We start from the raw sequence: 27,595 nt of genomic DNA, 5'->3' as shown, positions 1-27,595 counted from the left end.
CATTAAGTAGTTACTGGATCCCAGAGGGAGCAGAGACCCCTGAGAGTTTTAGGACCACTTCACATAGTCCCTTCAGCCTTGCAGAATACCTGCCTCTATAGGAGTCAACATGACACTGCACAGCAGCCCTGCCTTGGCTCCAAAGATAGCCACTTATCTTTTTAATTGATCCCCAGTGATACTCTCTTCCTTCAAGCTGTGATGCTGTAGGGAACAAGGAAGTGGTGTGCCTCCTTCTTCAGTGAGATTACCTCTCTGAGGCTAGCTTTGGGCAGCATTTTTTTTTACATGTTTTATAATTTTCCCCCTTTCAATTTGGCTCACTTGCCACCCAAATTTGTCCATTTTGCTGCCTTAATGTGATCATTCCACCGCCCCACCCCCACCCCAAGAAAAACCATCCTATTGAACAACAACAACAACAAAAAGCAGTGGTAAATAATATAAATTGAGCAAGAAAGCAGAGAGAATACAACACTTTTGGTAAATTTATACTAAAGTGTAAATGCAACATGCATACCTCTCCAGTCTCATTTTGAAATACAACATATCTTTGATTTTAATCATTTTTATTTTAAAGAAATTTGAATATTAGCCTGAGATTTTAATTAGTGATTGGATCAAAACGAAGACTTTCTAACTGTGTTATGCAAGTATTTTAGTCCATGGTGGCATTTTTCTGAAATTTTCTGTACCATGCCAGTAGGCAACCACTAACAGCACCAAAAGGAATCAGACTTTGGACTGATTTTTATAAACTAGTTAGTATTTCCCTGTTCAAAATGTATCAACTGCATAAACCTGCAGACACAAATAGGGACACGTTGGGAAGAAGAGTCTCAGGCGGCAGACAATTCTTTACAGCTGGTTCCACCCCTCCTCGCCCTAGGCCACACACAGGCCTTCCTCTCTACCCTTGCCAGTCTCTCCAAGGTGAAGAACATCCCAGTGAAAGTCTCGGGGTCCTAAAAGGCACTGAGCAGACCCTGTTGCTTCCTCAGCCGTTGAGAGCACTCCCCCTCCCGCCCACTTCCGCTCCAAAACCTGACCCTAACAGGGGACACCAAACTAGCGCCTTTCGGCAGCGACCCCTACCTGGGCAGGCGCAGTCTCCGTCGCCTGCCCAGGCCCGCGGGACCAGGGAGCTGTCCCCGCAGCTCCCCAGCCCGCTCTGCCAGGCCCAACTTAGGCGAACGCAGCCGGGGTCCCCTGTTTGGAGCTCTTTGTTCGCTGCCTCTTCGTGTTCCTGCTCTCAACCTTGCTCCCAGCATCTCGGCCAGCGAGCCCGACCTACAGGAAAGTTGGTGTGGAGCTGTGGAGGGGCGTCATCGCCTCCTAGCAACGCTCCTAGCAACCGAGTAACATCTGCTCTCTCTGGTCCAATGCGAGCCCAGAACGGCTGCGCGCCCGCCTCGCGTTCCGAACTCAGAGTGTGAGGCGCTCGGGAGACTGCAGGAGCCAGGGCTGCCCGCCGAGCTGCAGTTGCCGCTGCTGCCGCTGTCGCTCGGCTACCGCGATCGCTGTCGCTGTCAGCGCGGGTCTGAAGAGTGACAGCGCCGCAAAAGCAGGAGTGAGCCCGGAACCCAAACAGGTGTATGCGCCCATCGCCTGGTGAGTGGATCCTGCTCGCAAGGTATGTCTGGAATCATCCAGCCAGGAACCTTCCTCTGAAGCTCAAGGAAAGACTCTTTTTATTGAGGGTGAGGATAGGGACGTGTTCCGGATCCCACCCCTATCCCCAGCCATTGGAAAGTGGTTCCAAAGAAGCTGATTGCTTGCTTTTTTTCTTTTTTTTTCTTTTTTTTTTCTTTTTTTTTTTTTTTTTTTTTTTTTATCCTTGGCATTGCTTCTGGAGGGTTCCCCAGCCCATCGTTTTTAGGTTTGTGTTCGGAAGTTTTTAATCCTCCTTGTTTTTCCCTTGAATTTGTGCGTCTGGGAGAGCTAGAAACAGCCAGCACCCATAAGACACTGTGGTTAAAGATAAAATGACATAGTGTAGTTCTGCTAATTCAATTATCACATAAGGAGATCAAAATTCTTTTTAGGTCCTGCTCTGGAAAGGGTCCATTTGGCCAGGAACAGCTTTTCACTGTTACTCAATCTCCTGAAAAGTAACCATAGTAACTCACCTCTCTTTTGATGGGATCCTCCTTATTGGCTGCCTATCTTCCTTTGGAAAGCTCATCTCTCTAAATATAGAAGATGATGAGATCTGCAAGCATACATCAATGTAGAAAAGGGGCAGTTAAACATGGTCCTTTAAAGAAAAACTGACTTCAAAGAAAAAGTAGCATTTGATTATTTCAAATCTTGTCAGAAATAGTGTGTATTCCTGAGCAAGACTGAGTTAACTGTGAATTAATTACTGGATGGTTACTTGAGGGGAGGGAAAACAATTCTTGAAATTATACAAAATCTGTCATTTAAAAACAAATTAAGGATATCTAACTGATTTTTTAAAATCAATTTACTGATCATCTTCCTAAGATAATCTCTCAGTAAATAACTGGTGATATCAGTTATGTAGTTGTTTGCAAATTTGTTGGGATAGTTGAGATATCTCATGTTCAAAATTAAATCTAGAGAACATTAAAGTGAGTGTATATGTTTGAAGGTCTATCTATTGTATCTATCCTATCTTGTCTGGATTGACTCTGCCTCACACATCTTAGTGTTCTCCTATTGCATGCTTTCTCCTGACTTGATAACCAGTTCATATTGGTGCAGTACTGACTCGTCCAATGTTATTTGTATCTGTCTCCCTGTTTTAAGATCTCAGGTAACCATTCATGAGCCTGAGGCTGTGAGAAATGCTCACTGTGCAAAGGGGGACTCTCAACAGATTTTCTGAAGCTGTCCTAGAAATACACTTTTCAGATTGATTCAGCATTACCAGGTAATAATAAGCTTAAAAGAAATTACTGTTTAAATATGTATCCAGAGAAATAAATGCTAATGTGGCATTACCATAACTATGAGATCAATATAAGGGGTTGTTTATATAGATGGTTGCCATAGAAGTCAATAAAGGTTTTCAGTAGAAAGAACATTTAAAGTCTGGCAGATTTTCCTCTTTAAGACTCATGTGAATAGGGTGGGCCAAATTAGGTAGCCTGGCTCTTGGGAACCCATCAGGCAGAATCCCTATGACCACACTGTTGCATGTCTGAATGAAGGAAATGAAGGGAACTTTCCAAGTTGCAAAAAGAGATTGTGGTGATGTTTTAAATTTAATTTGCATTAAGGTCATGATGGTAGAAACCCCTGAGTTTTAAGTGTTTTAAATGCAATTTTAAAGACCACATTTAGGTTTTGAATTAGTGTTCAGCACTCCAGCATTGTGTAATTTTCATCTGTACTAAGCTAGCCATGTGCAGTGCCTGCAGGTAACCAGCCTAGCAAATTACAAAGTAATTCACCAAACACACTATGCTGCATTTAGTCCCTTTTCTTTACTCCCTTTATAATAAGAAATAAATGAAGAATTTAATTTATTGAAAATTTTTTTCTGGTTTGGTTGAATAGTTTGATGGATATCATGAGACTCCAAAAGTATTGATTTCTGTAGTCAGTTATTGAGATACCTGTAATTTAATACTTGTGAGCATTAAATTTTACCATGTGAACCAACAAGAGACTCTCGAAACCAGTGTTGATTTCATTAGCCTTTAGTGCCGCCTACCCTTCTTCCTTTCCCCATAATAATTACTATATTTTACGGTGAGAAAGCAATCCAAGGAGATCAGTGAGATTTACTGTCATCTGCCATGAGATGTGTACAGAGTTCTATTCATGCACTCAATCTGAGAAAAGTTTGAGTAAAGCATCCATGATGACTGGTTCATTTATATGCATTAGTCTTGTGCTTTAGTAATTTATACACATCCTATTTCTTATGTAATATGCATAGAAGTTAAAAATCATTCAGCATCCTTTAATTTATGTGAACAAGTTTGTTCTTTCATTGAGACCATTGTTACAATCATAAAGGTCAAATGAAAGAGGTTCTTAAATTTTAATTTTGATTCTATCATGAATGTATAATGTACAGAAAATATACTGTGCAATTCAGATGAACAGATTTGCTTCAAAAGTCCTTCACCAGAAAATGCCATCATCCTATTATTTAACCTTAAATAAGTAAAAATAAATCAAGTGATATGATTATAATACAAAAAATCCCAGAGACATTGGTAGATCCAAAGGTAGAGTGTGAGAAAATATTCTACCAATTTGTATTTAAGGTTATAGTCAGTGTCATCAGTGCTAACACCAGCTATACATATCTTGGACTATAAAGTGGGAATGTTTAAGGGGCATAAGGCATAGATAAAGCCAAGATTGAGCAGGTTAAAACTGAAACCAAGTTCTAATTTCAGTCTTCTTTTCTCATACACTCTTTGGGGGAAGTTTTTAGTTCTGTATGAACATTTTTTGCTTGATTTTATGTCACATTACCTTCAAGGGGTTTAGAAGATGCTTTGAAATATGGAGAAATATGGAAATTTATCAACATGATGAGGCCCTTGCCTCCACACCTGGGCTTTCCACTGATGACTCATGCCAGCTGGCTTTAGCCGTCAAAACAACAATAGTTCTAAAGCCAAGTAATAGCCAGTTTAGATTCCTTTATTTGTCAAAGCAATATGATCTGGAAACCCAGAAAAAGCTAAAATAAACTAGGCATCCCAGAAACAGAGGTGGGAGTAAACTGACCATAACATTCAGCACAAAAACTAAGGAAGCATATTTTCAGAACTTTGAGGAACCAATCCTTGTCAATACTCATTTTTTTCTGTTGTCACCCCCCACCAATAATTTGCCTGTCTAAATAATATATAACATTAATGTTTCCAATTTTTAACCTCACATAATTTTTAAACTCATGCAATTTTTTTATGATTAAATTTATAAAAAGGCTAATCCCTGCAATACCTTTCATTGGGAGTGGTAGTAGGATATTAAAGCAAATCACTAAGGGATTGATAGTGTCATGTTCAGCATTATAATATAACTTTATATTTATAAAATTAAAAACTGTTTTCACCCTATAAACTATAGAAAGAAAAGCACAATAAAAAATTCTTGGTAGGGTGAGATATAAGAATCTATCTTCTAAATATCAGTGATGCTTAGAGGGTGAGGAGGGACAGGTTTGAGGTTGCAAAGGGGTACCAGAGTAGATGTTATTTTTAAAATGTTTACAAAAAGGGAGTATGGGTTTAAAACATCAAGAAAAGTTGGGGATGTAGCAAAGAGAATCAAGACTTGGGAGCCTAGAATTTCAATTCTTTCTCCATATGCTACTTGTTTTACTGCTTTGGTTTCCCCATACCTAATGCGAGAATTTACTAACTTAATTGGGTTGCTTGAGCTTGAGCACATTGCAATTTAATGAAGCACCTGTAGCTCTTTAGAAGCAAGGTGCCCTGTAAATGAAGAACATTTCCTCACTAGAGCCATTCTGGGAGTGGGGAGGTGGGTCACAAATTAGGCACTGTATGTGTGAAGACAGAGAAACACCCAACTCCAGAGCAAAGTTCTCAGATGATCTTGGTGAGTAAATTTAATGATCACTTCCATTTTGTGCTTTACGATAATCTTTCTGGGATACCAGAAGCAATGTTGACCTGGATAGATATTTTGGTGATATACACAGACTTAGAGTAGTGGGGGTGGTAATCTCAAAGTGGAAGATAATGAGGGTGATATAGTTCAGGTGCTTTTCAAAAGACCACTACCATTAGAGGTTTAAACCCTCCTCTCTCAGCCCCTGACCTGGGTAGCTAAGGAAGTTCCATTATCTCCCTTTGTATTATTGGTAATGTGTTTCTCAGGAACAATAACCAGGAACCTGCTTGCATGGCCAATTTTCTTTCTCATTCATTCCCACTGAAAGGTAGAGTGAAGGAGAGCATCATCACTCCAAGATAAAGAAGATACTGCTGGGAGAAAGTAAATTACAAAGTTTACCCAGGAAACCTACCATACTTGGTCTCTATCATTATTATGGTCAGGCCATAGCAGCAGTTGGGCTTTGGTGCAGGATTTAAGGTTATGATCACATGACTGGTCATGTCCCATTTAATGATGTTTTCTTTGGTTCAGTGACCCGCCAGTAGAAAAACAGGGATGTGTAGAACTGGTGGTGGTTATTTGATGTTCCATTCTCCTGCTCAGGGCTATCCTGGGGGACATGGAATCTAGCATCAGATAATGTTGCCAGTCCCTTGAGAAACGCTTCAAACTCATTGGCTGTCAGTATCCCTTGAAATTCCTAAGAACATCTTCCAGGAGCAGCAACTTGTTGGTAATTCTAACCTGACAATAGAGTCAGTTTTGTGCTTGATAAATATGGAGAAAAAGACTGCTCCATTGATTCAGAGCCAAAAAAGTGGCACTGAGTTCTGCTATCATAGAGCATATTGTCCAGAAAGATACTAGCCAAGGAATTGTGAGAAGAAGAAAAGATTGCTGATGGAATGTTGCTAAACATCAACAAAGCTAAAGGTCTACACAAGACATAGCATTACAACTATGAATATTGTACCCATCCACCTTCTTGAATATACTCATGTTTCATGCAATCCATGCTTAACACTAAAGAGAGGTAACTATATATAACATAGTACTGCTGAGTAGAATATATATTTATAATTTCAAAAGCCACTTCAACAATAATACCTAATATTTATTGAGTAGAAAATATGAGCTTATGTGATGAAGTGTTTTTAAAACATCATCTCATCTAATTTTTATATAACTCAGTGGGTTTGATATCCCATTTAACAGATGAGAAACCTCATCCTCATAAGTTAAATACCTTGCCCAACGTCACTAAGCAAATAAATTGTATAGCTAGGACTTGAACTATTGTTGTGGGGCAGCACTGGAAGAGCATGTTGTTGTATTTCAGGCCATGCAACAAGGATACAGAATGTAGCTAATCAACATGTGATGGGTGGGATAACTCTTTCTAAACCCAAGTGGTCATGGCCCTTAGAGGTAGGATATCAGTAGCTGTTGCCATAAGCAAAGCATTATTTAGATAGATATGGTCACTTGGACATTTTAAGGCTCCCTACCAGGCTAACACCATAAAAAGGGCAACTAATAAGAGACTGGGAAACTGAGGCCCATGATTGACTTCAATAAAACTTAGTTGTTCTGAGACAAAAACCCACCTTCTTTGTCCCCTATCCATCAGCCTCCATCCCTCTAAACTCTGTTTTTAAAGAGTATTGGTGAAATTGTTGTAAGGAGAGAAGCGAACACCTTCCTAAAATTAAGATATGTTAAACTCATCACTTCTCTACCATCTCTCAGGCTTTCGCAGTCTTGGACAAAGGATGGTTTAGTACTACAGGAGTTGTTCTTTTACTGTTGTCTGTTCTGTCAAAGTGTTTGTAAATTAATTTGCTGATGATCTTTCCTTAATGTACTGCCCCAGGCCGTGTACAAAATGAAATCACTTGAACAATAATAGGATTTCAGTTGTCTGAAGGCTAAAGCAAAACAATAAGGAAAAACATTTGAGTAATTGTTTGTAATTACATTTTAAACATTTATTTAAAGAAATATTTATAAATTGCACTGCCAAGGACTCCAATGCTAGGGATGGTCATTCTGTTCTCTGACTTCTAATTTGTTGTTTGGAGAAGTTTTATGCTACAAAATGCATGTAGCCAGGCACAGATCTTTTATGTACCCAGTGGTGACAGCATAAAAAACAATCGAATATTCAAGCCAACATTAGCCATTTCACCTTCAGGGATAAATTTAGGCTTAGCATAATTCACTTTTATAATTTATATGCTGTTCTCAGAGGTCAGGACAGTGACTATGAAGACAAAAAGTCATTTTATACTTTTGTCTATTTCATCAGCATTATTTGAATAACAGGTTGGGTTGAGTTTGTCTTCTTGGCTGTGGGAGAATGTCAAAACAGATTTATACATGTTTAGTGGATCCTAAAAAGCAAACTTCTTTGGATATTCAGATTAACTTTAATTAATTCTCCAAATAGTTATTTGGATGTTTTAAAAAGTTTACATCTCCTTCACCCAAAATGTATGCCCAGTGACAATAAACCAGAAATATTTTCTTGGACCTGTTATGGTATCTGTACTATAGTTTTCATCCCGACCATTTGAAATATCCTCTTGCAGCCTTTTGACTATCGAATTATAAACCAATATCTCTGGAAGGCAGAGTGATGGGAAGAAACTTCTAGTCATTGTGAGGAAGCCAGGCTGCAATTTGCTTGTGTGTGGTAGATTTGTGCCCATTGGCACTAAGAGCTAGCATTTGATTGAGTACTTACTATGTGCTAGGCACAGTACCAACCACTTTCCATGAATTATTTCAACAATCCCATGAGCCAGTATTATTTCTGTCTTCACTTTACAAGTGAAATTACTTAGGCTTGGAGAATTTATGTAATTTGCTCAAGGTCACACAATTAGGATGGGGGCAGAGCTAGAATTCAAACCCACTTTCCTCTGACTTCAAAGCCCAAATTCATAGCCACACACTGAACTGTAAACCACTGAACCTTTCTGGAGCATTTTCCTCATCTGGAAACTAAGGGGGTTGAACCAGATGATCAATAAATAGTTCCAGCTCTGATTTTTTTTGAGATCTAATCCAGCCAAGAAAACAGATGTAAGAACTTATGTTTGCTATATAGTTAAGCCTGAAAGTGGCAAAAAGCATCCACCAAAATTAGATGTCAAAAACATTGCAAATAGCTAAACAGCCTGCAAAGAGGTAATTGTCAAAGTGATACCAGCTGTGAAAGCTTTTCAGAATTTCAGCAACCCACAGGGGTGTTTCTAAGAGCAATAAACTAGGTGGCTAAGTGTATGGTCCATGGAGCTGAGACTCAAATCTAGACTCCCTGAAAATGTACTCTGCATTTTCAGGGTCTGATACATTCTGTATCTTAGGCTCACTGCTTGAGTATAGGCAGACAGAATCTTTATGAACCTTGGAGACATTTAGTATAATCTTGTGGTCTTGATCTGTTAAATCAAAATATCTTCCCTGGAGGTTCATTTTGGGGGCCAGAACAATAAATTTATTTGACATTTGGTTCTCAAAGCTGCCACCTGCCCTCTCTTGTATCATGCATTGAGAGGTTTTTAATTGACCATAAATGCTGTAGACATTGCATTAGTTTGGAAAATAAAATGAGCAATTTTAAAAATACATACAAAAAATAATGTTTGCTTATGGTATTGTCACTGTTCTCATTTCCAAGTCTTTCCTCATCCTCTCCTATAATGTAATACTTCATTGGACCTTGTAAAAAAATCAGTGACCTGTCAACTATAATGCTACCAAGAGTCATTGATGCTTCTTAATATAAACCCAGGAATTCATGTTGAAAATTGACCTCATTCTTTCTTCACTATTTAGTTAAATGCAGTCTGGCTTTGTTCATGATGCTAAAGCATCTCAGCCCCTGTAGAGAAACAATAGCAACAACAAAAATCAATCAAGCCAATTGCTTGGCTTTCTCATGATAAGATAATCAGTTAGTTGGCTGAATGTTCTGCTTTTCAACCTGTTGTAGCTCCTCTACCATATCTGTCTCACACTATAACAAAGTCTCACACAGGGCAGTCGTGGATCAGAAACAAAAGCTCCACCTGGAAAATGGTTAGAAATGCCAATCCTCTACCCCTACCCCAAACTTCCTGAATTAGAAACCCTGGTAGTGGAACTTTAACGAGTCCTATAAATGATGCTGATGCTCGCTGACATTTGAGAACCACTGTTAAAACTGTTGATACAGAAGTTAGCCACAATCATTAATTGCCATCACTGAATATCACAGAGCTTCACGTAATTATTAGATTAGATCCTTTAAAAATGCACCAACAAAATGCGGTGTACTGAAAAACAGCCCCTGAGAACAATGGGTTCAATGATGATTCCCTTATTTTCAATACATTTTGTTCATTTAAAAAAAAAACTTTTGAGATCAGTAAAAGCTGTGTAAGCTAACTTTTCTCGACTGAATTCAGGGACTGTATACATATAATAGCAACTGTTGTCTTTGCTTCTGTTATGAATTGTTGTTACGAATTATCTTTACATATTAGTCTCTTTTTTGACTAGATATACTAGTGGTTTGAAATTTTTGATTCCCTTACGAATCATGCCAAATCTAACTTAAGGCTTTCTTGGGTTTATAATCTACGGTGGTGCCAGTGAATATTTGGAATGCTTAACGTGTCTATTATATGGCTTTTCCTACTGGTTTCCTACAAAAAGCTGCAAATAGATGCCAACCAGGTTGGAGAAAAACTAAAAGAGGCATGTTCTTGAAGAGCATATTTGAAATATTTAAGACTTAAATAATTTAGGATTTCAGAGAAAATACTGAATGTCTCACACAAATTTATTTAACCAACATATTAATAAATGGCACATTCTTTTTTGAATCCATTTTCTTTCCTTTTTTAATTAATTTTTTGTTAGAGAAGATGTTCATTTACAGAAAAGCCATGAAGAAAAGAGAGTACTCATATTCCTCCCCTACACACATAGGTTTCCTATTATTAACACTTTGCATTAGCGTGTGAACTTTGTTACAATTGATGAAATAATATTATTATAATTTTACTATTAAATGGGATTCATAGTTTACATTAGGGCTCACTGTTTGTGCTGTACAGTCCTATGTTTTTTCAAAACCATATATACAACCTAAAATTTCCCCTTTTAACCACATTCAAATATTTAATTCAGTGGTGTTTGTTACATTCACAGTGTTGTGCTACCATCACCACCATCCATTCCCAAAACATTTCCATCACCCCAGACACCCTGTACCAGTCAAGAATTTACTCCTCATTTCCCAAGCCTACCCCATTCCCCGACCCCACCCCAGCCCCTGGTAATCTGTACTTTAGTTTCTGACTTTATGAATTTGCATATTCTAATTACTTTATATCATGAGCTCACACATTTGTCCCCTTGTGACTGGCTTATTCCATGCCATATGATGTTCTCAAGGTTCATCCATGTTGTCACATGTATCCAAAACAATAAGGCTGAACAATATTTCTCTGAATGTGGAATTCATCTGATGGACACCTGGGTCACCTCTATCTTTTGGCAACTGTGAACAATGCCACTATGAACATTGGTGTGCAAATATCTGTTCAAGTCCCTGCTTTCAGTCCTTTTCAGTATAAACCTGGAAGTGGGATTGTAGGGTCATGTGGTAATTCTAATATTTCTGAAGAATGGACAGACTGTTTTCTGCAGTGGCTGCACCATGTTACATTCCCAGCAACAATGAATGAATGTTTCTGTTCCACCACATCCTCTCCAACACTTGTATTTTCTGTTTTGTTTTGTTTTTTAAATAGCAGCCATTCTAGTAAGTGTGAAATGGTACCTCATTGTGGTTTTGATTTGTATTTTCCTATTGGCTAATGTTGTAGAGCATCTTTTCATGTGCTTATTGGCCATTTGTCTATTCTTTTTGGAGAAATGTTTATTAAAGTATTTTGCCCATTTTTAAATTGGTTTGTTTGTCTTTTTGTTGTCGAGTTGTAGGATTTCTTTTTATATTCTGGATATTATCATTATTGGATATGTCATTGAAAATATTTTCTCCCATTCTGTAGGTTGTCTTTTTCATGATAAAGTCCTTTGATGCACAAAAGTTTTTAATTTTGATGAAGTCCCATTTATTTCTTTTTTATTTCGTTGCTCACGCTTCTGGTATTAAGTCTTAAAAAACAAAACGAAACAAAACAAAAAGATGAAAAAACATCACCTATCACAAGGTCCTGAAGATGCTTCCTTAAGTTTTATTCTATGAGTTTTATATTTTTGGTTATTATATTTAGGTCTTTGATCCATTTTGAGGTACTTTTTGTTTATGGTGTGAAGTAGGTGTCTACCATCATTCTTTTGCGTATGGATATCCAATTTTACCAGCACTATTTGTTGAAGACACTAATGTTTCCCCATTGAGTAGATTTGGCACCCTTATAAAAAATCAATTGAACATAGATGTAAGAGTTTATTTCTGAGCCCTCAATTCACTTCCATTGATCTATATGTCTGTCCTGGTACCAGTACCATACTGTTTTGATTACTATAGATTTGTGATAAGTTTTAAAATCAGGAAGCATCAGTCCTCCAACTTTGTTCTTCTTTTTCAAGATGGTTTTGACTATTCAGAGCCCCTTACCTGCCCAAATAAATTAGATGACTGGCTTTTCCATTTCTGCAAAGAAGACTGCTGAGACTCTGGTTGGGATTGCTATGCATCTGTAAATTGCTTTGGGTAGTATTGCCTTCTTAACAATATTTAGTCTTTCAACCCATGAACATGGAATATCCTTTCATTTATTTAGGTCATCTTTGATTTTTTCAGCAAATTTTGTAGTCTTCCATGTATAAGTCCTTTAAATCCTTGGTTAAATTGATTCCTATTTGATTTTTAGTTGCTCTTGTAAATGGAAATTTTTCCTGATTTCTTCTTCAAATTGTTCATTACTCGTGTATAGAAACACTACTGATTTTTGCGTATTGGTGTTGTACCCTGCCACTTTGCTGAATTAATTTATTAGCCCTAGTGCCTTGTTGTAGATATTTCAGGATTTTCTCTATATAGGCTGCATCATCTGCAAATTGAGAAAGTTTTGTTTTTTCCTTTCCAATTTGGTTGCTTTTTATTTCTTTTTCTTGCCTAATTGCTCTGGCTAGAACTTCCAGGTACTGTGTTGAATACCAGTGGTGACAGTGGGCATCCTTGTCTTGTTCCTGATCTTAGAAGGAAAGCAGTCAGTCTGTCACCATTGAACATGATGTTAGCATGGCATTTTTCATATATGCCACTTATCATTTTGAGAAAATTTCCTTCTATTCTTTGTTTCCTGAATGTTTTTTTTAATCAAGAGGGGAGCTGGATTTTGTCAAATGCCTTTTCTGCTTCAGTGGAGACGATAATGCAGTGTTACTCTTTATTCTCTTGTTATGGTGTATTATGTTAATTGATTTTCTTATGTTGAACCAACCTTGCATACCAGGGATAAATCCCACTTGATCATGGTATATAATTATTTTAATGTGCAGTTGAATTCAGTTTGCTGATTATTTGTTGATGATTTTTTACCTCTATATTCATAAGGGTTATTGGTCTGTAATTTCTTTTTTTCTTGTGTTTATCTGTCCTTGGTATTAGGGTGATGTTGGCCTCATGGAATGATTTAGGGCATGTTTCCTTCTCTTAAATTTTTTGGAAGACTTTGAGCAGGATTGGTGTTAATTCTTGGAATGTTTGGTAAAATTTACCAGTGATGCCATCTGGCCCTAGACTTGACTTATTTGGGAGGCTTTTTTAAATTATTGATTCCAGCTGTTTACTTGTTATTTGTCTGTTAAGCATTTCTATTTCTTCTTGAATCAGTGTAGGTACTTTGTGTGTTTCTATGAATTTGTCCTTTTTATCTAGGGTATTGAATTTGTTAGCATGTGGATAGTCATAACATATTTATATAATCCATTTTATTTTTGTGGGGTTCGTAGTAATGGCACCCCTTTCATTCTGATTTTAGTTATATATATCCTTTCTCTTTTTTCTTCATCAATCTAGCCAAAGATCTGTTGATTTTATTGAACTTTTCAAAGAATCAAACTATGGTTTTATCAATTTTCTCTATTGTTTTTTATTCTCTATTTTCATTTATCTCAACTCTAATCTTTATTCCTCCCTTCTGCTTGCTTTCAGTTTAGTTTGCTCTTCTTTTCCTAGGTCTTCCAGTTGTAAGTCTGTGATTTGAGATCTTTCTTCCTTTTTAATGTAATCATTTAGAGCTATAAATTTCCTTCTCAGCACTGCTTCTGCTGCATACCACGTTTTGGTATGTTGTGTTTTAGTTTCATTTGCCTCAAGATATTTCCGAATTTCCCATGTGATTCCTTCTTTGACCCATTGGTTGTTGAGTGTGTTGTTTAATTTCCACATATTTGTGAATTTTCCAATTCTTCCACTGTTATTGATTTCTATCTCCAGTCCATTGTGGTTGGATAAGATACATTGTAAGATTTCAATATTTTAAAATTTATTGAGACTTGTTTTTTGACTTAACATATGTTCTATCCTGGAGAATGATCCAAATGCACTAGGAGAGAATGTTTATTTTGCTGCAGTTGGGTGAAGATCTCTATCTATGTCTGTTAGGTCTAGTTGGTTAAGAGTATTATTCAAGTTTTCTATTTCCTTATTGATTTCTGTCTAATGTTTCTATCCACTATTGAAAGTGTTGTACTGAAGTTCCTACTATTAATGTAGAACCATCTATTTCTCCCTTCAAATCTGTCAATATATGGTTCGTATATAGGCGCTCTAATGTTGGTGCATATATATTTATAATTGTTATATCTTCTTGTTGAATTGACCCCTTTATCAGTATATAATTTCCTACTTTGTCCTTTGCAATAGTTTTTTTTTTACTTAAAGTGTATTTTATCTGATATTAGTACAGCTACCCCAACTCTCTTTTGGTTACTATTTTGCATGGGATATTTTTTCCAACCTTTCACTTTCAACCTACTTGTTTCTTTGAATTTAAGGTGAGTCTTTTGTAAACACCATACAGTTGGGCCATGCTTTTATATCTGGATGTTCTGAAGATCTCTGCCTTTTGACTGCAGTGTTTAATCCATTTATGTAAGGATAACTACTGATAATGCAGGACTTTCTTCTGCCATTTGCTATTTGGTATTTGTAAGTCTTACACCTTTTGTGTCCTTCAATTCTTCTGTTAATGCTTACTTTCATAATTATTTGATTTTTTTTGAAGTGTATATTTTTTAGTCCCTTCTTTTTCCTTCTGTATATATTTTTTTTCAGATATTTTCTTTGTGGTTACAATGGGGCTTAAATTTAACATCCTAAATGTATAACAGTCACCTTTGATTTGATACTGACTTAACTTCAATGGCCTACACAAATACTTTGTCCCCATCTTTTTTTTTTTTTTTTTACTACTTATTACAAATTTTATCTTACACGTTGTGTGTCCCAAACCATATATTTATTGTTAGCTTTTATGCATTTACATTTTAGATCCTAAAAGTAAAAAGGGGAGTACATTCCCCAACATACAATATACCAGTACTGTCATTTGTAAATGCCCATATATGGTTACTGTTAATGGAGATCTTTATTTCTTTATGCTGCTTTGATCCACTATCTAGTGTCATTTCATTTCAGTCTGAAGAACTCCCTTTAGCATTGCTTATAGAGTAGATCTTGTGGTGACAAACTCTCCCAGCTTTTGTTTATCTGGATATGTCTTAATCTCATCCTCAGTTTTGAAAGACAGTCTCACAGGAAATAAAATTCTTGGTTGGCAATTGTTTTCATTCAGCACATTAAATATTCCTTCCCACTGCCTTCTTGCATTCCTGATTTCTGATGAGAAATCAGCACTGAAATTTATTGGGGCTCCTTTGTAAATAAAATGTTGCTTTTCTTTTGTAACTTTCAGAACTTGTTCATTGTTCTTGGCATTTTACTATTTGGCTACTATTTATTTGGATGTGGTTCTTTTTGAGTTTATCCTGTTTGGGGCATGTTGGGATTCTTGAGTATGTATATTCATGCTTTTCATTTAATTTGGGAAGCTTTCTGCCATTATTTCTTTGAATATTCCTTCTGTACCCTTTCTTTCTTCTCTTTCTGGGACTCCCATAATGTGTATTTTAGTATGCTTGGTGGTGTCCCACAGGTCTCAGACTCTGTTCACTATTTATGTTTCTTTTTCCTTGATGCTCCTCAGTCTGAATCATTTTTAATTGTCTATTCTTTGGATCCACTGATTCTTTCTTCTTCCAGCTAAAATCTGCTGTTGAAATCCTCTAGAGGATTTTTCATTTCAGTTATTGTTGTCCTCAACTCCAGTATTTCATTTGGTTCCTTTAAAATTTCTATCTCTTTATTGAGAGTCTCAATTTATTCATTTATCATTTTCTGATATCCTTTAGTTCTTTTTCCATGTTTGTCTTTATCTCCTTTAGCATATTGAAAATGCTTTGTTAGAGTCTTTGTGCAGTATGTCCAAAGTCTAGTATTCTTCATTGATGGTTTCTGAATTTTTATCTTGTTCTTTTAGATGGGCCATTTTTTTTCTCTTTCTTTGTTTGCTTTGTAACCTCTTGTTATATTCATTTAGATATTTAATATTTGTTGTACATTTTAATATTTAGTGTGTTAACTGAACTTTAGTCCCTGAGCTGTCTCTTCCTTAAATTTGCTTTCAGCTAGTGATTAGACAAATTTCCGTGAGTGCCCAGAGCTAACAGAAACAAATAAACCAATGCAAAAACACCTTTCATGATCTTTGCAAATGACTCTGTATTGACTGGTGTTCTCTTTCAGAGTTTAGCCATCCTATCAAGAAGGTTACCTTGAGGTAAAAATGAAGTGCAAGGTCCTCTCCATCTTTTTGAGTCTGTATCTATTCCAAGGCTTGGGTTTGCTTATGGACTTTTGAATTCCCTCATTTACAGGAAGATGAATGTCTTCTCTACTCCCTATGAAATAAACACCCCCATGCCCCAGGTGTGCTATTGCATGTTCTAAATCTTAGAATCCTTTGCTCTGGCTGCTTTGACTTAATTGTTCCTTATGCTGTTTAAACTGCCCACAAGGTACTTTTGCCTTCATGGCAACTTTGGGGAGGGTGTGCCAGAGTTGAGTGTTTTGGTTCAGTCTTTCAAGCTGCTCCCTGATAGATTGACACTGACATACAGGCATCCCAGTATGTGCATAGGGGTTACTCTACTCTCTGGAATAAGACCAGGGACCCACCATGGGAGTAAAGTCTGGCTCTAGCGTGCACCAGGGAAGGAATTGGGAAGGGTCCAGCAACAGTGATCTTCTGTTGTTTTCTTGATTTGGCACTTTCCCACAACCCTGTAACTTTTCTGGAGTTTTGAGGAAGACGGCTCTGCCAGTTTTTGCTAGTTGCTCAGATTCTGTGGGGGAAACAGCACCCCAGATCTTCTTACTTCCAGTCAATCAGAAGTCTAAAATAGTTTTAACATACAGACATTTGAGGTTATGGATTAAGGATAAAATAGATAATGTTTAAAAATGAACTTTCTTTCTAGTTTGGCCTCCTGTGGTTGAATGAGTACTGAACTGGACTCTTAGCATTCTAAATTTATTTGATGCTTTCACTAGGGAGTTGGTTGTCTTTTGGTTTTATGGTTGAGCTTGCCTCCTTTCTGTGATTTGAGCACCACCTAGAGTGCACACTAGGAACTCCCTCTAAATCAAGTCATCTCTTCTGTTTTCAGAACACTGTCTGTCCTTTCTTAAACAAGTCAGAATACTTAACAGCAATCATATTTTACAGGAGAAAACAAAGATCTGCATTTCATTTATTATGCCAAGGTCAAGTTTTCTAGTTAGAGTGTTAACTAAATCTTTCATTTACTCATGATCAGCCTCAGTTATGCCATGTGTTATGGGGATCATTATAGCATAACCTTATCATAGGGTTTTGTCTAAAGACACACAGTTATTTCTTTAAAGTTTATTTCTTTAAAAATGGGTCACTAACTATTTCGTGTCAGCTTGAATAATTTATCAACACTGAAGGCTCTCTCTCAATTAGGCAGGTTAACAAAAGGAATGATGAAAAATAATTGATCTTCTTTCATTACATTTTGTGAATCAACTTCAGATAGGTGTGTTTGACATTAAGTGTCATGACATTATGTAGAGTATAGGTAAGTATTTGATTTCCTGGGGCTTTATTAGAATATAAACATAAATCTCTAACTAGCAAATCTATTTTGGCACTAAATGATGGCTTTTGTTTGGCTACAGGCTTTCCAATCCTAAGATGCTTGACTGTTACACATTGCTTAGTGAATGAATGATTATAGAATATCAATTTCTGGAGTCACTAATTCTTTTGTACAACTTATATCATAAAATACTCTTTGCCACAATAAAATCTGATTTTTTCCCAATTATTTTATTTATTTAGCTTATCCAACAAAAGTATTAACATATACATTAACAACGTCGAAAGTAGCCTACTTTAAGAGAAAATATGCAGAAGAAGAAGATTTACATCAAGATTACCATGGGTATTTTCCAAAAGTAAGGGTTTATCATTATATTTTATTTTTTGTGAGTCTTATCAATTGTGAAACTGTTTTTTTTTTTTAATTTTTCTATAATGTAGTTTTAATGATTGTGTTTGCTTTCTAGCACCTGATATTACCTGAGGATAGGACTTGCATTCTCAAACTTTCTCTGGAGAAGCTTAGGTTTCTTGAAGACCCAGAAACCTATTTAAGAAGGTCTGTGTTAATTAACAATTTGCTGAGGAAGATACATCTAGAGACGGAGAAAGAGAGCTATGAATACTTTAAAGAAGCTCCCTGTTATAAAACTGCTTATTCTGATACAAGAAAACGGCTGAAGTTTATGGTACAGGAATGCTGTTCTCAGTCTCTCTATTATGAAGAGCTGCATTCGTATCATATTGTGCCTTATGCGTCGGAGAATACCATTTATGGAATGGGCTACACTAGCAGCCACTTGGAGCAGAATTCTCAGTTGCTTATTTATAAAATGAATTAAAGTGACTGTTAAGTTCATTGATACTTTGTTTCTAAATGCCTGAGTTGTTTATAATGAAGATGTTAATATAAGGCACTAATTGCCAATGCACTTGAGATCAAAGATGAGATGCATGCTGAACTGATTGGAGAGAACCCTGGTTATTATTCAGCAGTCCTTATTATTCAGCAGTATCATCAAGTCAAATTGAAACTATGTCCACATGTTATAAAATTGGTGAATGAGTGCTTTAGAAGCAAAGATCTCTTTTATTTTCAAGATAAGATATGTAGGAAGGAACTTAATATCAAGTTGTTATTACAGATTTAAAACTTTCAAGCCCCCTACTTCCTAATTCTGCCACTCTTAGAAAGTAACAAAAAGAAACAGACTAAACTGATACTGTTGTGTCCCTGAGGATTAAGGAGGAATGAATTTAATTTTCTGTAAAGGATGAGAGGAAGAGTAGGCTCTTTCTAAAACACTTTAGTTTGTCAAGCATTGTGCCAAATAATTGACACCATTCTCCTTTTACCATTAGTGTCAATACAAGATGGGGCTAACATATACTGTAACTTACCTGCTGAATGAAACACCAGATTACTCCAAACTGATCCATTTTACTCCTTTTTTTTTTTGTTTTTGTTTTTTCCTTTTTTGGCTTGGTAGACTTTTCTCTTTAAAAGCAAGCTATAATAAAAATAGCCTTGCAGATGGGCTTATCTCTAAATTCTAGGGTTGTTTAAAATGTGCTGGACCATTACTTAAGACTTTATGTTTTATTTATGATATCGTTTTTTTGTAGGCTGTGAAGCTCAGGAAAATGGTAGGCAGGTAAAATTTGTTTTTATGGGCTGATGATTTAAAAAAAACTTATCTGCAAAAATGAATGAGAACAACAGGAATTCTATATGATGCTATTTCTTTATCCAGCCAAGAATGCATCTAAGGCTGCCTGGCTGAAACTTTGCACTGATTGTTGTACGATATCAACTATTCACCATTTGAAAAATGTTCCAGAATGTCTTTGGTGGTAAAGTTTAGAAACATCCCTATATTTTGCAATTTGAAAAATAATTATTTAACAAGTTGGATAGATCATGAAATTGTTTGAAGTGGTTCATAAAGTTCTTTGAGGTTTGAATGACATGTCTGATTTCAGTGTCTGGAGTTTCGTCCTATGGAGCATATCATTTAAAGAAATGTCATGAACTGATCAAACGGATTAGGAAAACTAGGTGCCAAAGGTATATCCAAGAAAATACCAAAGACCCAAAGATGAGTGTTTGGAGACTGTGATAATGAATATAACCATTTGAACTGAGGATTGCACAGGTAATTAGAAGAACATTGTTAAAGGGTTTTGGAATTATTTGCTTACTAATGTGCTATCAGAGCACTTTACACATAATAATGATAATCAAGGGCACTGCTTTATATGAAAATATTACAGGCCTTCAGTAATCATATGCCTTGGCAAATTTAAATATTGTGACTTGTTAACATAGTATCCCTCTCCTTGAAAGTTGACATTACCAAGAATGCCTTTTTCTATTTGAGAGATTTTTGTTTTTAGTTGTGATTCACTACATGCTCCCTCTAATGAGCCATGTGTGATTAACGTGAATGCATTTTGTATTATTTTGGTGCCATAATTAATATGCATTGTCAAAGACCCCGTGGATATATAATTGGTAAAAGGGTCAGGTTTGTATTTAATCATGCAATCAAAATTAGGAACAGAATACTTTTGAGCAAACTGAAAAATTATTATTAAGGTTAATATTGTGGGAAATTTAGTATGAATGCTGAGATAGCTTTGAAATACAAGTACAAATATTTTAAAGAGTCAGAGAAAAATTTGGCACCAAAGTTTAAAAACTTTATTTCTCCGCTTATGAAATTCTTAATTTCTCAGAACACATCTTTTTAAAAATAGATTTCTTAAGCAACAGGAAGATTCACTATATAGACTCCAAATTTAATAGGAGAAACAATAGTATAATTTCTTAAGTAGAATTAGCTCTCTAATAATTTTAAAACTTTTACTTAAAGGGACATTTGGCTTGCTTTATGACAATGTCTGTTAAAAAAAACATACTAATTTGCAAACAGATGTGACTTTCAAAAGACACATTGAAATTGGTTGAGGCTAGAAGTATATATGCCTTGGAATAGAAAAGAGAGGGAGAGAAAAGATTACAAAGAAAGTGTGAAATTGTAATATTTATTGCATGTTAGAAATCTTAAAGCAAGAACTTTTGGGAAATGGACCAGTAATAGCTGTAAAAGTCTGTTTTATTTGATGACATCATTAATCTTGCTGGCTGATCTATACATTCATATGTAAAGAAGGAACTGTCAGAATACAGTGGTATTTGTGAATATGCTTTTTTTAAAAAAAAATTGTGCTGTCGTCAAAACAGGTTATTTAATTAAAAAATTTGTCTTTCAGGGCATTCAATTTTTTTTCCAATAAACAACTCATAGATAAGGAGTTGACTAACGCTATCTTGATTTAAAAAGATAATTTGCATTTAGGCTTTGTAAACTTGCCTGAAGTAAGCAACAAGATTACTGGTGTTTTACTTTGGTGGCTTCATATAGACCTGCTTCATTATGGAGGGCACGAAATGTGGGAGACCAGGTAGGACTCTTTTGAGCCTGTGGATCCTTTCTCAGGTGACAAGAGCCATCCTTAGGGGAAGGAAGATGGGATGGGAGTTCTGAGTGCCTTTGGTACCACTGATCACTTTTGTGGGTGCTCAACCAGCCCAAAGTACTAATAAGGGAGAAAATTAAAAAAAAAAAAAAAAAAAAAAAACAGGTAGAAAAGGAAAAATAAAGAGGAGAAAGGAAGACGTGGAGAATAAGGAGCTGTATTCATGAGTAAGAGAGGAAGTTGTTTCCTGTGAAGGGAGTGCTTGCTTGCTGTACTCAATTTTGCCTTCCGGTGTCTCCTCTAGACCAAAACTGTGATGTCTACAATGTGTTGATTCTTTCATTCACCAAGAATGCGTCAAATTAGATGTTATTCTTGTGCTAGTTGAAATGTGGATATTACTGTAAAATATTCCTGAGACTGTACTCCTTGGGTGAATGAGCGAAGGAAGAATAGAATTCAAGTTGGGGAAAAGACTAAATGTTAAGTCTGGGTAAGCATGCGTAAGCTCATACACAACATCAGATTATTTACAAATTCAGGGATAGAGGATATGGAAATAAATGCAATTCAACACCACGAATGAGCAAATACTATGAGCAAGACCCTGGGCCAGGAGTGGGAATGCGGAGGTAAATAATGTACTGTCCCTTTCCTCAAGAAACTCCGTGATGAAGAGGAATGTAGGGCTGACTTGGTTTTACTTTGAAAGGTAAGAGCTGTTTACTGGGAGCAACATCTGCATTTCTCCTTGTCGAACTGTGGGAGGGTTTGTAAAGGTATGTCTCCCAAGGTGTTTGTGGCTGAGAAGATGCACAGGGAGAAGGGAAGATTTACTGAACCCAGATTTTAGAACAGAAGGCATGTATGTACACATTCTGCTTTGAAGCATATCTTATACTTGGAAGTATAACAGAAAGCTGGCATTGCAGAGAGGAAGTGTGGCTACCTTTAGCTCATCCCTGGGACTTTGAGATGTGGGAAGGTGGGGAGAAAGTCCTGGTACTAGTACTTTTATGTTCTTTTATGGGGGAAATCAGATTAATATTAATGTCAAGAAAGCCTCAAAAAAGAAACAATCTCAAAATCACAGCCTGAGAGATGCATGCTATGCACAAGGTTATAGAGGGGCAGATGTGTTTAATTTGCCTTTGACTGGTGTACTGCTTGAATGACTCTCAGGATTTCTTAACACCAGCTACTGGAGGCACTCCTCACTCTCCTTCTGACTTCCTTTCTGAACCATAGCCCAATCCCTAGTCTGCTGTCCACTGTGAATGGAGATTATGGTTCTGATTTTTCATTCCCTTCTGTCCTCCAGCATTGGTACTGACTTGCTCAAAAATACTGGGAGGAAAGCAACAATTTGCAGTTATGGCTAAATCTCTTTTGAGAAGGAGTTTCCAGGGTGTATAATACTAGTAAAGTGGTCATTACGGGCTTGGCACAATTCTTTTAAAACTATCCTACTTAGTTGTCAAATAATTGTTTACTTAGCTGATTTTCATGTTTCAAGACTTCAGTGCAATAGTTAACAGCTGTGTATGTTTTGCTAAAGAAATACCTTAGGTTGGAAAACAATGGAAGATTGTGTGTAATTAATTCAAGCAGTTCATGAATATTTATGTATTACGTGGCATTTTAATTTACATATTCCTATTCTTAAACTTCATTGCTATACACCAGCAATGTGAATCTGGGCTGGGACTCGAGAGCTTGTGTTTCTCACATCTGCTGGTCCGTGGAACACACTTTGACTAGCTAGACTTCACCTAGCTTTGAGAATGAAAATATACACAAGCCTATGTTGTTACTACTTGCAAATAATATTTTTTCCTGTCTCTTTTTACAGGTTTTTTTTTCTTTAAAGAAATAAAAGGTAGAGGTAATTTAAATATCATTCAACCATAAAACTGGTTTTCCAAACTGGCCACAAAGATGAAAATATTTTACATAATCTAATACATAGAAAAATCATTTCTCATAAAATTTATCCACACCAAGTGCAGAAAAGGAACATGGATACATTCATGTCTCATTCTTGTCACCCAGGAAATGATGCATGGTAAATTTCTCTTCTTGATTTTCCCCCTTAATTATATCCAGAAAAGGGAACTCTGGTAACACTAGAGCAAAGATGAAATTTTGTTCAAAGTGAAGAAGAATTTGGCAATTTCTTGCTTGGTCATATCTGAGAACATCTTATAAAGCCATACTATATTAAATTCAGATTTATGGCTGACTGCATGAGATGAAGATTTTGGTAAATCTGATCTGACAAAGTGGCACTAGGATCCTTAACTTCCTGTTCTGAACTCTTTCTTGAGCTTCATTCTATGAGAGATCCTCCCTCTGCAATGGACTTCCTGTCTCTCCTCAGTTGTCAGGGTCTGAGTAAGGGGTGGAGGATTGGTGTAATTGAGAGAGTCACATAAATTATCTAATTTGAGCATGCCAACTGATCTTTGTGAGGCTCTCTTTAGGTCATAAATTGTTGGTATGGCTATTGTGAAATATAGTGTCATAAACCATTAATGAAGAAAGAAAAGAAGAAATTTACTTCTGTGGGAATGCACTCAAATATCAAGCAGATGGTGTTCTACAACATTTATTTTGGAAAATGTGTATCTGTTACATAATCTAAAATATGTCTTTTTCACATGTAAAATATTTGGGTAATGATTTAGAATTTTTACTGGATTGTTTTTTAAACTGTGAGGAAGAAGAAAGGTAACTGTATTTTAAAACATCTTTGACATGATACTAATAAAATTTTATTTCTGGTGAACTAGAGATGGCTTTATTAAGTTAAATAGGGGTGGTGGGATCGTGAACACTTGCAGTTACTTTATATTCCTCAATTCCAGAGATCTTGTTTTGAAGGTAATATAGTTAAATCTCTTTCAGCAGCTAGTTTTCAACATGGAGTTTGCTTAAGGATTTGGAAGCCATTCCTAATCTCCTGGCAAATTTTCTTCACTAAAACTGACCCTGAAATGGCTTGTAGGCAGTACAAGTCATTAAAACACATGACAGAACTCCCCCAATTTCAGCTTTGTTCACACATAATAACTATAAATCTCAGCATCAAAGGGAGTTTCTCCACTCATAGAACAGCAGCAGGTGTGTCCATTAGTTCTTATGGCTTTGATAGGTGAAGTGGACAAGTAGAATGAACTAGGGAGATGGCAACCTTCTCTAGCAAGGGCTAGTGTTTACTGTCAGTTTTGCAAACCAATGCTTGTGAAGTTCCCTCCAAACTATTAACCCACTTGGGGTGCCAGTGTCCTAGTGTAGGGTATTTCCAAGTGAACAGCAGTTTTTTGTGTCTCTTCAGCCAGACAAAAGGGCTTTGACTAACCGTACAGTTATTTGAGCAACTCAGGAATACCTGAACCACATAAATGACAGAGACTTGTATATATGTGTTAGTAAAACCTTAAACACATTTGGATGAACACATTTAAGATGGTAACATGAAGAGCCAACTATCCCTTTCCGGGAGTAAAGAAACAACCTTGTATGTTGAATAAGGACCTTGGAAAGTTCCTGGTATGTATTTGGTGGTAATAAATGGTGTGGGCCCAGTGATTCAATTTTTTTTTCTCTAAATATGTTTCTTCCATTTGTGCTCTACTTTGAGTCCAGACGTAATGTGGTTATGCTTTTCTTTCCTATTTGAAAATTTATGGAACACACACACACACACACACACACACACACACACACACACACAAGAAAACACAGGTTGCAGGTGGCTGGACTTTTTTCTACATTGCTGTTCAGAAGTATAAGAAAGAGTGCTTTCTTATCCTCACTGTGCTTTCTATAAAGTTGGTGGTATCTGAATAATAATTTCAAGCCATATTGAGAGGCATAAATACACTGGCAATAGTGAGTTGATGGTAGTAAAGACAACCAAAAGTTTTAACATCAAAACAAAAATCCTTCTTCAACCCTTGTGTTATGGATTGAATCATGTTCCCAAGATGGACATGTTTAAGCGTTAACGCCCAGTCCTGTGGATGTGAACCCGTTTGTAAAGACAATCCTTGAGGATGTTATCTGTTAAGGTGGGGTCATAGTGAATCAGGGTGGGCTTAATCCAATATGATTGGAGTCTTTATAAGCAGAAGAAATTTGGACACTGGAGATAGATGGGGAAATAGATGGCTCTGTGATGGTGACAAAGATTGCGTTACAGATTGCCACAAAGCTACCACCAGAATGCTACAGACATTAGAGAGAGCATGGCCCTGCCAACACACTGATTTTGGACTTCTGGCCTCCAAAACTGCAAGACAACAACTTCCTTTTGTTTAAAAAGAAACACACACACGTACACACACAAAAGAAACAAACAAAATAAAAAAGATCCACCACAAAAAGGATTTGATTGTCTTTTCCCTGTTCTTATGCTACAATATCTCTCTAACCTCATTCCAGTCAATTCTTGGCCCAAGCCCTATGTTTGTGACCCAATTGTTGTCACTGAAATTGATTAATTGTTCCACCAGGACAAATCCTTAGGGAGCCTAAAGGAGAAGCTAACTCACCTCACTCATTCTTTTATATTGTTTGTTCAATCCTCTTACTACTTTTTGATCTCAGTCCACTGAATTAAATATGTTCAATATTGTGACAGTGAACCCCAAACATTCATCTGGAAGACATTTTTACTGTTGCCCCATGGATTTTATAATTAGAAATGTTTGCAAACAGTGTTGAGTAAACATAAATTAAACCAAATTATCATTACTATTCTCATGGTAAAAGAAAATATACCAAATAAATTACTATTAGTTCATACATACAAGAAGGATATAGCACCACTTTAGCCAATTATGTACATAGCATTTCCATAGTTTATGAAGCAGTGAAATATTGAGGTTTTATCTCTGTCTAATATGCCCTTTGTCATCAGTTCACCATACAAAATTGTCATAATTATTTAATAATCAAATTAAAACTTGTTGGCAGGAAGTCCCGTCTTTCTTCTGGGAAAGCCTTCCCCAAGACCCTCCAGAGCCATTTCCACTGGTCACTAGACAACTGCTGCCTGTCAGGAGAGACTGGGACCTTCAAAGGTGGCTGATCTTGGTCTGCTCAGCTGCCACCAGAGGCTGCAGTGGTTCAAGTGGCAAGGAATTGTCATTATGGAAACCAGCACAGTCCAGGGCCAGACCTTGCTTCCTATGTTTACTGTGACTAGGAAAACCGTCTCCTTCCTCTTAACAATGGGACATTATTCTGTTTGCCCCGTTTCAGCAAAACACACTTAGGCTAAACTTTTCATGTCAAATTCTCCAGGGAAATTTCTGCAGTTAGTACTAAATAATTAAGAGACCTAAATAAACCAGCAACTTTGTCTGTTTAGCTTTCAAAGTGAGCCGATTACAACAACTCTTTACTCTGCTGTAGTCGATAGGCCATTAGGAACTGAAAAAAATCTAAAACACTAAGTAGTTCACCATCTCTGATGTGAATTATGTTCACTTTCCCGGATCCCTGCATAATTGAATGGAATTGAATTGATACAGTCCGCAGCGAAGGAGAGAGCTTTCCGGCAGGAGATAAGAAGCAATCACATTTTAGGGGTGGGGGACAGAATCATGGAAGAAACCTGGGCAGTGGGTACAAATGCACCAGGGTCTTAAATATTTATTTCCATATTTAGAAGAAAAGGACTCTGGGCATGAGTCCAAAACTTAGACGTTGTTGTTGTTTTTCTTTCTTTGAATTTGCTCTAAGGGTGTGAGTGCCTTTCAGGCAGATGGCTGCAACGATTGCAATCCTCACTTGTGGATTGCACAATTAATTTATTTTCATTGGTTTGGTTTATCCTGAAGAAACGTCTATATTTGTTTACATACTAATGGTCCATTGCTTTATAAATGTGTATTCTATCACCCCGTAACAAAGACTCAATAATATTAGGCATCACCCAGAAGAATTTAGATGATCTCCTCAGCCCAGAGCAAGATAACAGTATTGGGAAAATGCTCCTAGAAATGGTGAGGATGCACACATTTTGTACCTGAATTATAATATCACAATTCTTTAGTAATGGTTCCAGCTCTTTCTCTCATATGCAGTACTTTCCCAAGCAACTCTGTCTGTAAAATACGTTCTTCTCCCAAAAAGAAAGTCTGTAGGTAGGTGTTGGCTTTAGCCTTAACTTCTCCGTCCAAGCTTATAGGGAAAGCATATCACATTAAATATACTTTTGCCTAAATAATAAAATGCTATTTCAAAAAGCTGTTTTCCCCAGACTTTTCCTTACCTCCACCAATGGGTCTCAGAAGTCTGCTTCTCTT

The 27,595-nt window shown here is 36.6% G+C and overlaps 1 long non-coding RNA gene across 2 annotated transcripts; it reads left to right on the top strand.

Annotated features, from left to right (window-relative positions):
- The first annotated feature begins 1,354 nt into the window (after positions 1 to 1,354).
- On the top strand, positions 1,355 to 24,057 carry LOC119531376. Of its 2 annotated transcripts, none has more exons than XR_005216315.1 (4): positions 1,355 to 1,611; positions 2,773 to 2,896; positions 18,036 to 18,151; positions 18,263 to 24,057. It is a non-coding gene; the product is annotated as an uncharacterized LOC119531376 (long non-coding RNA). The 2 variants fall into 2 exon arrangements; XR_005216314.1 differs by having other exon boundaries at positions 1,357 to 1,633.
- Positions 24,058 to 27,595: the final 3,538 nt, after the last annotated feature.

Source organism: Choloepus didactylus, chromosome 4 (assembly GCF_015220235.1).
Source record: "Choloepus didactylus isolate mChoDid1 chromosome 4, mChoDid1.pri, whole genome shotgun sequence".
NCBI lineage: Eukaryota > Metazoa > Chordata > Mammalia > Pilosa > Megalonychidae > Choloepus > Choloepus didactylus.
The sequence above is the reverse complement of the archived record's forward strand: the minus strand, read 5'-3'. Positions and strand labels throughout refer to the sequence as shown.